Here is a 12,957-nt window from a genome sequence, read left to right as displayed (position 1 = left end):
GCTGACTACTTTCATCAAAATATACACTCCATTCCACTTGCCTTTAGTATGCAAAGAAACGGCTGTACTGTAAAATAATGGGCATTAGAACCCACTCCTGTGACCCAAGAAACAAAATACCTTTTAAAAAAAATAAATGTTTTTATGAATTTTCCATTGCAACAAAAAGACAATCAAAAAATAAACAATAAGGTGACAAATTCAGCAGATAACACATGTGGAGGCAATATCGTTAAGTGAAAGGGCCAGAAACACTGGAGCCAACCCCATCAAGAAAGAATAGCGTCCCATATTAGAATCCTGCCCCTCCTCAGAGCCAATACTCTGCCCTCCATCACAGTCACTCATATGTCCAGACACACAACACCATACTTAACTATTTCACCCCTCAACCATCACACAAAGCACACACCTTTAGCAGCAGGCAGCCTGGGCCCAGACCATGACCAACGGGATGGCCGCATGCGAAGAGACCTCTAAAATGGAGTCATTCACAATAAGTTGACCCTCCTGGATCACTCGAGGAGATGCATCATTATATCATCCCATGCATATAGGAATGGCACCTTCTGCACTCCCCTAGCCTCTTCCCTGTAAAGTGCTTCCCTCTCACATTCCGTTTATCTCGTCAACTCCAACCCGCATCTATAGATCACCTGGCCTCCAAGCCAATTTCCAACTTTTTGTGATCTTTCTGCAAGCAAGAATCTGGGCCAGGTCCAGAAATCTATCCTTAGCCTTCTGGCCATGGCGTTCTTCTGAAGGCCCAGTAGACATAGCTGAGGATTAGGCTCAAATTCCTGATCTGTAGCACCATGAACCACTGGGAGGAACAACGTCTAGTATGGCAACACATGGCAAGACCACACCATATGTAGAAAGCATGCATCTTCAGTGGCACATCAAGGGCAAGCAGACATCGCCGCAGGGAACATGGTGTACATACCCCTAGGGTTAAGGTAGGCCCAATGCAAATAATAGAATTGGATGAGTTTGAAGTGAGTCTTTCGGGACACCTTTGAGATGCACTCCAAAATCCTCCTCGAAGCCTAATCAGTCAGTGGCGAACCAATATATTTCCCTGCTTGAGCAGAGCTCCAAACGATCTAGCCGGCTCCCATGCAGAAGAGCCCTATATAAATAAGGCAGAGGCAATCCTGCTTAGGTGGCTCCGCTTCCCCTTGAGCTCCACCACTTGTAAATCCTATGCGCAAATGCTCCGTGCAACAAGAAATGCCTTGCTGGAAGGTCATAAGACTCTCAAAGGGTCAAGAAGGGACACAGTTGACCACCTACAAACAACCAACACTGTGACTCCGGCTGCCGTCCAACTGTGGCGATCAGACCAACCCACTCCCTGCTCCCAACGGCGAGCCACAGAGAGTCGGAGTTTTTTGTGTATATGGCATCATTGTATGTGTCCTCAGAAGGGCCCTGGCACACACATCGTCCTGTCTGAATTAGCTCATTTAAGTACCACACACTAGAGTGAGGGGAAGGCTATGATAAAATCCTGGTCAGTAACTCCCTAGTCAGGGAACCACTTACCTGGGCACCCACCCTATTCCACAGGTAGGACTGCAAATAAGCCACCCGTTCTAACTGCCCTGCTATATAATACAGTTCCAGATCGGGGCTGCCAAACCACCCTCCTGCACCGGTAGACAACTTCCAGAGCGCCACATGGTGTTGTGATGTGTTCCAGTATAAGTACAAGAGACTATCGAGGATGTGAAAGAACTTCAAGCGGCAGGTCAAGTGGAAGGGCCTCAAATAAAGGAGACTGGGTACAACTATCAAAGTGGCAGTGTTGTCCAAAACACCACTGACCAATGAAGACCAGCAAGTGCACGGCCATAATTGCCACTGAACAAGCAATCTGGTGACTGATAGATAGAAACCCCCAAGTATCAGATAGTGTGCTCTTCCCACCCCAAATCTGGGGCTGCAAGTGGAGGTCCGCACTCCGCCACCTCCTCTCCAAGTGGATAAATACAGGACTTACTCCAGTTAACCTTGAGCCCTGAATGGTGGCCAAACACTGTCAATGACATCTGCACCTCCTGTTTATCATTGTTCTCCTCCCCTCAAATAGAGTAACCTATCGCCTGCCTATAAAGAAAGGAAAGTACACTTGCCAATAAGGCACAGACCACTGTAATGGTGGCCTAACCAAACTGTTTGAGCAAACGGCTCCATGGTGAGAGCAAACAAAGGGGATAGGGGACTACCCTTTCGGATGCCCCATTCCACTTCAAAAGCTTCTGATATCAGAGAGCTCATGCGGGTCCAAGGCAGTGGTTGAGTGTACAGGAGCTTTGTCCATCTGACAAAGGGAAGACCCAAGCCCCTGTCATCATAGTGGCATATAAGACCTCCCTCTGGAGTGAGTCAAAAGCCTTCCTAATGTCCACCGAGATGACCAGGGCCCTCTGTGGTAGACTCAGGCTGGGCAAAAGCTTGAATCCGTTGGTGAATATTTGGCATAGTGCTGCACATGGAGATAAAGCCCGACTTGCCAACATGAACCAGGGACCACATATGGACAAGCAAGTGGGTGGACAACAATTTACTCTTGATTTTGTAGTCAGTATTAACCATTCAAAGCGGATGATAGGTACCAAGAAAGAGTGGGTCCTTCTCTATCTTGGGAAGTGACACAATAGCTGCCCCACAGAAAGAAGAATGAAGTATTGGGAACGCGGAACGGGGTGTACGCTGCATAGAATTCTATAGGGAGCCCATTTGGGACATGCAACTTCCCTGTGGCCATGTCTTCAATTACACCACGGACTTCCTGTTTGGTAATATCTGCCCCCAGGTGGTCCGCCACCTCAGAACTGAGTTACACCAGCAAGGACTCCGTGATATAACTCATCATGTCCGCACCACTACACCTGGGTTCTGCTGAGTACAATACATTATAATGGTGGAAATCACCTCGCGGATCTCGTCTGGGGTGAAAACGTTCTGTCCCAAGGAGTCATGCACTTGGTGGATGGTATGCCCCCAGTCCTGAGCCTGAAGGAGCCACGCCAGCATCCTCCTGGACTTATCCCTATCAACGTGGGTCCTGACCACATATGCCTTATAGTCCAAATGCTGCCGGCGTTATACCAACTTGCATAATTTCTCCTTTTCCTCCAGTATCCTGCGCCTCCCATTGGGTGTCCCTTCTAACTCTCGCAGAAGACCGTCCATCAGCACCTGTTGATGGTGAATATCGGATTTCAATTGTGATTGTTCCCCTGTTTTATTACAGATACAGTATCCCCTAATTACCACCTTCATGGCTTCTAATTCAACTCTCATCAAGGGCAAACTTGCATTGTCAGGCCAGAAATTCATGACATGTTGTCCTAATGAAACCCGAAAAGCCTGATCCTCCATCATTGACGGGTCTCGTCGCCAGTTAGGGACTGCAGTTATAGCAGAGGACCATTGAAAGTTAAAGACGTGGGAATGATCAGAATGTCTTTGCCAAGTATTCGGTTCCCACCACCCTAGCATAAAATGCCTGACTGGTGAATTCCTGATCAAGCAGGTACTCAAGATCATGCAGACCCTAGTGGTACGAGTACACGAGAATACAGATTGTGTGTGTGTAGGAGGCTGGCTCAGTTTATGGTGTACACATATGTAGTGGCACCCCATACTGAGTCAAGGCAAACCTTGGTGAAAGTGAGTGTCAATATAGCAAAAGCTCTCTAGGGATAGCGGAGGCAAGCAGCTAAAGCTTATCTAGGAGGAATGTAAAGCACTTGCAGAACCACAGTAGTTCAATAGTAACTCACTCTCAAGAAACAACCACACAAGTTTTGCAAAAATAAACAATACTTTATTACAGCACTACTACTAGACTAGCATTGGTATAGCTTCCTTTGGAGATATATACACACAATGTATACACAAAATACACAGTACCCTATAGGGGGGCCAAATCATATACTAAAAAAATGGAATGTGAAGCAGTGACCCCAACCAAGGTAAGCTTTGTAGTTAGGTGGGGCAGTTAGAAGCACCAGAGGTAAGTATAGTAGATGACCCCAGGAGTAAGGTAGTTACCCACCCATTTGTCTCATAGACTAACACATTGTAGTGGTTGGAGTTTGTGGAATTCAAGACCCCTTCCCAGTGGACTCCGAGGAAACCAGCAGACAAGAGGATGGATAAGGAGTGCCCCTAACCCAGGATACCCAGAAGGCAGGAGTACCTACAACAGGGACGCAGATGCAAAGTGGAGAAGGGATTCTCACTGAAGTCAGTGGATGCCTGGGATTGTCCAGCTGCTGTCACGACCCATGGACCAGGCTGGTGGAACCTAGGGATGGATTCCAGATGTGGAGGACCTGCAAAGGAAAGGGACAGGCTCCAGCACCCTTGGAGGTGGTGCAGGTGGCAATGCACATCATCCTGAAGATGAAGGTTCTGCAAGTTGGTAAAAAAAGAAGTCTAGCTCTGGGGTCCAGGAGCTGTAGAACTCCCCAGGAGTCAACTATGAGCTGTCCCTTGACGGTCACCAGATTGCAAGAGGGTTAGTGACCAGCCAGGACACCAACAAGCACTGGCAAATACAAACAGGAGGTGCAGAAGACTTTTCAAAGTTTTGAGGACCAGCAAGGTCCAGGAGACTCTACCTTTGAGGGGATGTCGGGGCTGGCCTTCAGCACCTGGAAAGGCCAGCAGAAGTCATTGGATCCCCCACGAGTGACCCACATGCGATGGACACAGTCAAAAGGAGGCCTCAGCAGCACAACAAAACAAAAGTCCCACATCACAGGAGTTGCAGAGCAGGGGTTGATCTTCGAGTGCTGGAGGCCGAAGCTTATAGGCACCTGAGAAGATCTCCTGGAGGAAGAGTCAACAAGCCTTGGCAGGAGCAACAGTCGCGGTGCATAGGGGTTCCAGTCCAGTGACAGGAGCAGGGGCCCACAGTCTCCCTAGTTGGTCAGAAGACATGCAGGATCCATAGGAGGCTACAGTCCCACCACCTATGATGCAGAATCTTGCAGTGTCCGTGGGAAGGTGCACCTGACTAGCTGGTCGACATTGTCTTGAGGTGATTGCAGATGCCGGGGAGCGACTCCTTCACTCCAAGGGAGATTCCTTTGTGCTTTCAGGTGCAACAGAGTCTTTGTGACTCTGGAGGATGCACAGCCTTGGATGTTGGAGCTTTCTTGCAGGATCTGGAGAAACAGTGTTGCAGTGGGAGCCTTCCCACCAGAGGCAGACTTGTTTCTGTTTCAAAGCAGACCAGCAGCGGTTCCAGAGGCCAAGAGCAGAAGATGTCTTGTAAAGAGTTCCTTGCTCGACGAGTCTGAGGGCTCAACCTCGAGGGAACCCTCAAGTAACCTTAAAAGGGGAAAGGTCACTTTCTGAAGTGGCTCACCTATCTGAGGGGGTCAGGGACGTCATCTACCTGGCTTAACCAGTCAGATGCTCAGAGGGGCCTCTGCATCTTACTTTCAAGATTGCAGAATCAAGTGGCCAACTGGCAGAGCTCTGTGCACCTCCCTAGGGGAGGAGCTGGGTAGGGGGTGGTTAATCCCCTTTCCTTTGTGCAGTTAGGCACCAGAGTGGGAGCCGGGGGTTCCTTAACTGGTGCTAACCGGATTATGCAAGGAGGGCACCAAATGTATCCTTCTGAGCAGTCTGGTGGGGCTCAGAGTCCACCCCACCCCTTAGACACATAGGAAGTGGTCACTCCTCTCCCTTGCAGGAAGTCCTTTGTTCTGCCTTCCTCTGCTTGAGCCAGGCTCATCATCAGGAGGGCAGAACAGTGTCTGGGGTCGGCAGCAGTGTGGCCTGGCAGTCAAACCCTGTAAGGGTACACATTCAGAGTTAGGGGATCTTCTAAGGAACCCCCAGTGTACAGGGAATTATGCAACTATCAATGGAATCAGTGTAGTTGCACGATTCCAACATGTTTGTTTCCAAACATGCCTAGGTTTGGAGAAGCATTATGCAGTTGGACCACTCGTGTGGAACAGTGTCACTACCTACCTTAAGACCTGTGCTTAAAAAGCTAAGGAATGGAGTCTGGGGTTTGTAGGGGCACCCTGCTCTTGCAAGGTGTAGGAAGTTGGCTCTGTATATACTATCTCAAAGTGAGAGATAGTGTGCACAGAGTCCAAGGGTTCCCCTTAGAGGTAAGTTAGTGGCAAAATTAGATAATACTAATGCTGTATTTTGTGGTAGTGTGGTCGGGCAGTAGGCTTATCAGAGGGTAGTGTTAAGCATTTGTTGTACACACACAGGGAATAAATGAGGAACACACACACAAACTTCACTCCAGGCCAATTATTTTCTTAATTTATTTTAGAACCACAAGATTTGAGGTAGGTACATAAAATGCAAGGTACTTCACACAGGTAAGTATAGAACTTTGATTTTAAAAGTGGACACTGCAAAAATCAGCAGTTCCTGGGGGAGGTAAGTTTGGTTACGTTTCTCTGGTAAGTAAAGCACTTACATAGTCAGTCTCCTGGGCATAGGCATCCCACCGTTGGGGGGTTCAAAGCAACCCCAAAGCCACCGCACCAGCAACATGGGGCCGGTCAGGTGCAGTGGTCAAAGGAAGGCCTATGAAGAACAGGGGTGCTCCCGGTCCTAGTCTGCTTACAGGTAAGTTCCTGCGTGCTCGGGGAGCAGACTGGGGGGGGGGAGATGTAGATGGCTGTTTGACACACACACAAGCCCACAAAACACACCATCAGTGGCACAGGGACGGCCGGGTGCAGTGGACAAGGTAGGCATTGGGTTTGCTATTGAAAGCAATGGAGGGACCCGGGGGTCACTTAGGCGATGCAGGCAGGGCACAGGGGGGCTTTTCAGGCCAGCCACCGACTGGGCTAGCATGAGGGCCGCCTGCTGGTCACTCCTGCACTGGTAGGTGGTTTCTCTCAGTCCTGGGGGCTGCGGGTGCAGTGCTTGGTCCAGGCGTCGGGTTCCTTTGTTACCAGGCAGTCGCGGTCAGGGGGAGCATCTGGATCAGCTCTGCAGGCGTCGCTGTGGGGTGCAGGGGGTGTCGACTCAGGGTGTCCACATTGTTGGAGTTGCCTGGGAGTCCCCTCTGCAGTGTTGATTCTCTTGAACTCAAGCCAGTGGCGTTGGATGCAGAGTGTCAAGTCTAACACTTCGGCGGGAAGGAAGAATTTGCTTCTTTGTTGCAAAGTTGTTGCAGGTTCTGAACAGTGCTGCTGTTCTCAGGAGTTTCTTGGTCCTTTAGGTTCTGGGCAGTCCTCTGAGTCCTCAGAGGTCGCTGGTCCCCATCGGATGCGTCGCTGTGCAGGTTCTTTGAGTCTGGAGACTGGCCGGTAGGGCTGGGGCCAAGTCAGTTTGTGTCTCCGTCTCTGTGGGGCTTTCTGGTCAGCAGTCCTCCTTTCTTCCGGTTGCAGGAATCTGATTTCCTGGGTTCAGGGTTGCCCCTAAATACTCAATTTAGGGGTGTGTTTAGGTCTGGTGGGCAGTATCCAATGGCTGCTGTCCTTGAGGGTGGCTACACCCTCTTTGTGCCTCCTCCCTGTGGGGAGGGGGGCGCATCCCTAATCCTATTTGGGGGAATCCTCCAAAACAAGATGAAGGATTTCCTAAGGCAGGGTTCACCTCAGCTCAGGACACCTTAGGGGCTGTCATGACTAGAGGATGACTCCTTCTTGGTTTTCTCATTATCTCCTCTGGACTTGCTGCCAAAAGTGTGGGCTGTGACCAGGGGGCGGGCATCTCCTCCACTAGCTGGAGTTCCCTGGGCAATTGTAACACGCAGCCTGAGCCTTTGAGGCTCACTGCTAGGTGTTCCTGCAGGGGGGGAGGTGTTAAGCACCATTTTACGCAGGTTGCAATGGCAGGCCTGCAGACAGTTTGGATGGGCCCCATGGGTGGCACAATACATGCTGCAGCCCATGGGAGACCCCTGGTGTACCAGTGCCCTGGGTACCAAAGTACCATACACTAGGGACTTAAATGGGTGCACCAGTATGCCAAATGTGGGATGTAACATTCACCAGCAACCAAATTTAGAGGAGAGCACAGGCACTGGGGTCCTTGTTAGTAGGATCCCAGTTTACTACGGTCTGAACACTCTGGCAACTGGCAAAACTTGGGGTTAACTATGCTAGAACGATGGTACTTTCCTACACTTTCAACCAAATAACTTTGTTATAAGGTAAGCGGTTTTTATATTAAAATACTTTGCTGTTTCAAAAATCGACACAGTGCAATTTTCAGTCTCTTCAATGTTAATTTGTGGGAGGAAAACCAGAATGCAGTTTCACAGTTAGGTACATGACTTACAATCCCAGACTTCAGGGTTGTAGACTAACACTGGGCAAGGTTCAGGTTGGTACTAAGAGTGCACCCACAGCTGCACGGGGCAGCTGGGTGCAGATGTCAAAGTCTGAGTAGGTTCGCCAATGTTAATCAATGGAGACTGGGAGGGAAAAGACGTGCTTCCCCCAGGTAAGTACAAGTGGCGTCAGAGGTTGGACTCCAGGGGTTGAGGCGAGCACCTGGGTGGGCCACAAGGCAGCTCCAAACTTAAACCAGGGGCGGCCTGGTGCAGAGTGCAAACACAGCATTGGGCACCCAATGCTATCCAGTGGAGACGGTGTATTCGCTGAAGTGCTGCTTACAGGTGAGTAAAGCAGGGTCAAGGGTCGATCTCCTGGAGTTGAGGTAAGTACAAGGGAGTGGGGGCCCACAAGGCAGCACCAAACTTATACCCTCAGTGGCACAGGGGTGGCCGGGTGCCGAGCGCCAACATAGCTTCCGGCACCCAATGTTATTAAATTTAGGAGATCAGTTTCAGAAACAGGCTGCAGGCTCTGGCCAGGAGGCCATGTGAGGTCAACCCACAGGTGCCCAGGTAAGTAGAGATGCCAGGGGTTGTTGGGAGTCCTCTGATTTACGCTGCAGGTGTGGCTGTGGAGTCTGCCTGGGGTCACCCCATGGTGGACTCTTGGTCAGAAGCTCTAGGGAACCTTCACTGGGCTGGTGGGCCACTTGGACTGGTGCCAGGGGCGTTTGGTGCAGAGGTGGTTCCAGGTGGCAGTTTTGCAGTTCCTCAGGCGGACAACTTCTTTAGAGATGGTTTCTTTTGGCCTGAAGGCTGCGTCCAGTAGGGCTGGGGCCAAGTCAGTTGGTTGGTGTCTTCAGTCTTCTCTGCTAGGTGACTTTTGTGCCTAATTGATTTTATACACGATGGAGGAATTTAAAAACTAGTGTCAACTTCAGCTCGTCCACCCTAGGGATGTAACTGGCATGAGGTGGGCACTCTTCCTAATTTCCTGCAGTTCTGCCACCAAAATTGGGGTCTGGAATTGAAGGTCAGTCTACTCCACCATTTGGAGAGGCCTGGGGTCACATTTCAAAGGTTGCATGGCCTTTGAAGCTCCTCTCCCGGGAATGTCCATTCTGACTTGGAGAGGAGGTCACACATCTGCCCTGAGCAGGACGTTGTTCTCAGCCCTCTCATCTAAGAAGGCAATAACGCCATCTAAGGTGGTTGTACTGGTTTTGACCAGTGCATGCCCACACTAAGAGTTGGTAAGTTTTCATGGGGCACCTCTAAGTTGCCATCTGAGTGCATGTACTAATAAATCCATCACTGGAATCAGTGAGGGTTTATTAATTTGAGATGTTTGATACCAAACATCTCTATTGTCAGTGAAGCCATCATGTAGCTTGGGAATTCATAATCACCAGTGTCCAACACATGTACTTAAAATGGCTTCACTAGTCACTTTCTATGCCTGAGATAATTGACAAAGACATAGCAGGGGCATATCTGCTCATGCAGGTATTCCCTTAGCATGGTTACCCTCACTTTTTCCCTGCTGTCAGTGTGTTTTGACAGTGTTCACTGTGACTGTGCTCCCTCCCTCTCAATGTGGTTGCTTAGGACCTTGAACACCCCACAATTGGCATACTGGTGCCCCCCATATAAGTCCCTAGTATATGGTACCAAGGTTGTTGGGCACCAATGGTTCCCCATGGGCTGCAGCATGTATTGTGCCACCCATAGGAGTCAATGCAAAATATACCTGCCTGCCTTTGCAGCCGGCGTGAAAAGGTGCATGTACCCTTTCACTACCGGACACAACACTGTCACTGTAAGTCACGCCTGCATGAGCAGAGATGCCCCTACGAACTCCAGCTCCATTTTCCTGGACTTCGTAAGTGCTGGTGAACTATTCTATCCATGTACTGGACACAGGTCATGCACTACCGGAGTCCAGCTACATAATGGTAACTCAGAACCTGGGCATGTTTGGTATCAACCGTGTCCGAATCATACCCCAATACTGTTGCCAGTATTGGTTTTATGATTCCATGCACTGTGGAAGCTCCTTAGAGGACCCCTAGCATGCTCCTGGGGTTTTCCGGGCAGCCTGTGCTCCTGCCACCCCACAGACAGGTTTCTGCCCACTTGCTGCTTGACCAGCTCAAGCCGAGGAAGGCAGAACAAAGGATTTCTTTTGGGAGCGGGAGGCAACACCCTCTCCCTTTGGAAATATGTGTTACATGACTTGGGACGGGCAGCCTCCTCAAGCTACCGGTATGCTTTGAAGGGCACTCCTTGCATAAACCGATTTAAACCAGTCCAGGGACCTCCAGTCGAAACTGGTCAATGGAAAGAGGAGTGACCACTCCCCTGTCTATCACCACCCCAGGGGTGGTGCCCAGAGCTCCTCCAGATGGCCACTTGATTCTGCCATCTTTAATCCAAGATGGGCAGGCCCCTGGGACCATTTGAGTGGCCAGGTCAGGCAGGTGACGTCAACAGCCCCCTCCTGATAGGTGGTCACCCTGCTAGGTGACCAATCCCCCTTCCTGGGCTATTTAGGGTCTCCCTCCAGGGTGGGTCTTCAGATTGGACATGCAAGATTCCACCAGGACTCCTCTGTATTGATTACTTCATCTTCTGGCAACTGGATTCTTCAGGAACCTACGATCTACAGCGACGAATTCGCTCTGCAACATTGTTTCTCTGGCTCCTTCCAGCAGCTGCAACATTTCCCCAGCTGTGCATCCTCTAAGGGTTGCGAAATTTTAGCCTGCACAAGAAGCAAGGAGGAATATCCCTTGGAGTGAAGGAGTCACTCCCCTGCATCCGCAGGCACCAACTGCAACAATGTCCGGCTGCGTGGATCCTCTCTCCTGCAAAACTGCGTGGATCCTGGAGTGGTCCCCTCGGTCCTCTCAACCAGCTGTACAACTCGGGAGACTGTGAGCCCATGCCTCTCCTTGCAGTACAGATCCCTGTGCACCGCAACTTTTGCAGCTACCAAAGGTTGTTGGCTCCTCTTCCAAGGGATCTTCAGGCACCTTGTATCTCTGGCCCCCAGCACCCCCTCCTGCAGTGCCTGGTTCCTGGTCTGCCGCCCCAGTGACGTGGGATCCTTCTTCAGGTGTGCTGAGTGGGCCTCATTGCAGCTGCTGTGTCTGCTGCCTGTGGGGGCTGCCTCCTCATCTTCCGACTCTCCCTCCCGGCTGAGGGTCACCTGAGACTCCCCTCCTTGGGTTGAGTCCCTGGACCTTGTTGGTCCCCGGCAGCTCTGCAACTCTTCATCTGCGACTTTTGCATTTGCTAAGGCTTGTTGTTGGTGGTTTCCATTACCACGGGCTGACTGCAACTCTTCTTCCATCAGGGGACATCGCCTGCATCATTTCTGGAACTCTTGTCCTGCTCCGGTGCTGCATAGCTGACTCCTTGTCTCCACCGTTGACCTGGTCCTGTATCTCCAGGAGGGTGGGTAGTGGCTCCTGCCACAACCGGACACTCCAATTTGAACTGGACTTGGATCCCTTCTTTTGCAGGTTCTCTTCTGACAGGATCCACCTTTGGGTTCTTCCAGTCTTGTCTGGGCCTTGCACAGTCCTTTTCCTAAGTTCTCCTGTGGGTTTAAGGAAAAGCCAGGACCTTACCTCTTCGGTCCAGGTTGCTGGGGGGCATTCTAGTACTTACCTTTTGGGGTTTCTAGTTCCCTCAGCTCCCGTCTCCAGATTTCACATCCTTGGGTGGGGGGTTTCCTGTTGCTTACTACTTACTTAGTATATGGTTTGGTCTCCCCTCTAGGGCCTACATTACTTTTTACTGTTTTGCTATTTTGCTATTGTTTCTATGCTAATGAGCGGCATCTAATGTGTATATAATAGTGTGTTTACTTACCTCCTAGTGGATTATTGCCTATGCAGTATTTTAGTATTTGTGTTACCATAATAAAGTACCTTTATTTTTGTAACAGTGTAGTTCTTTCATGTGTGTAAGTGCTGTGTGACTACAGTGATATTGCATTAGCTTTACATGTCTCCTAGATAAGTCTTGGCTACTCACCCACAGCTACATCTAGAGAGCCCTTGTTTCCTAGACACTGCCTTCTGCTCAGTAATAGGGGATACCTGGTATAAGTTGATGACACCATAAGTGCTCACCACACAGCAGGCCAGCTTCTTACAGCCCTCACATGCAGTATAATGCACCCTGCCTTTAGGACTGGAAGGCGTGCTAGAGGGGTGACTTACATATATTGCATGCAGTGTAAAGGGGACAGGGCACACCGGCTGTGTGCCATGTTGGGTTTTGAGTTCTGCACCAAGACGTGCAGCCTGCGTGAGGGGGGGGGAGGGGTGCTGAGGGTGGCACAATTTGTGCTGCATCCCTCGGGCACTCTCCCTTGGTACCCATGCCCTAGGTACCAGGGGACTTATAGCTAAAGGATTGCCAATTGGGAAAAACGACTGTGCAGTTTTAGAGAGAGAGATCTAGAACCGGGTACCTGTTTAGCAGGGACCAAGTGGACCTTCAGTCTAAATTGCAGCAGAAACGAGGCAGAAAGTGGGGGTGGCCATGTCAAAGGGTGCACTTTCCGACACATGTGCAGATGTGCATTTTATGTATACTGTCCTATATTGTTACTTCTCATTAATAAACTATCTTCAGCAGTCATTTATATTTAA

The 12,957-nt window shown here is 50.1% G+C and overlaps 1 protein-coding gene across 2 annotated transcripts in view; it reads left to right on the top strand.

Annotated features, from left to right (window-relative positions):
- The window catches only part of TLK1 (tousled like kinase 1), a 618,148-nt gene that overhangs the window by 358,768 nt on the left and 246,423 nt on the right, over positions 1 to 12,957 (top strand). The window lies entirely within an intron of this gene.

The sequence above is a fragment of the Pleurodeles waltl genome, chromosome 3_1 (genome assembly GCF_031143425.1).
Source record: "Pleurodeles waltl isolate 20211129_DDA chromosome 3_1, aPleWal1.hap1.20221129, whole genome shotgun sequence".
NCBI lineage: Eukaryota > Metazoa > Chordata > Amphibia > Caudata > Salamandridae > Pleurodeles > Pleurodeles waltl.
This window is presented reverse-complemented; position numbering and strand designations above follow the sequence as displayed.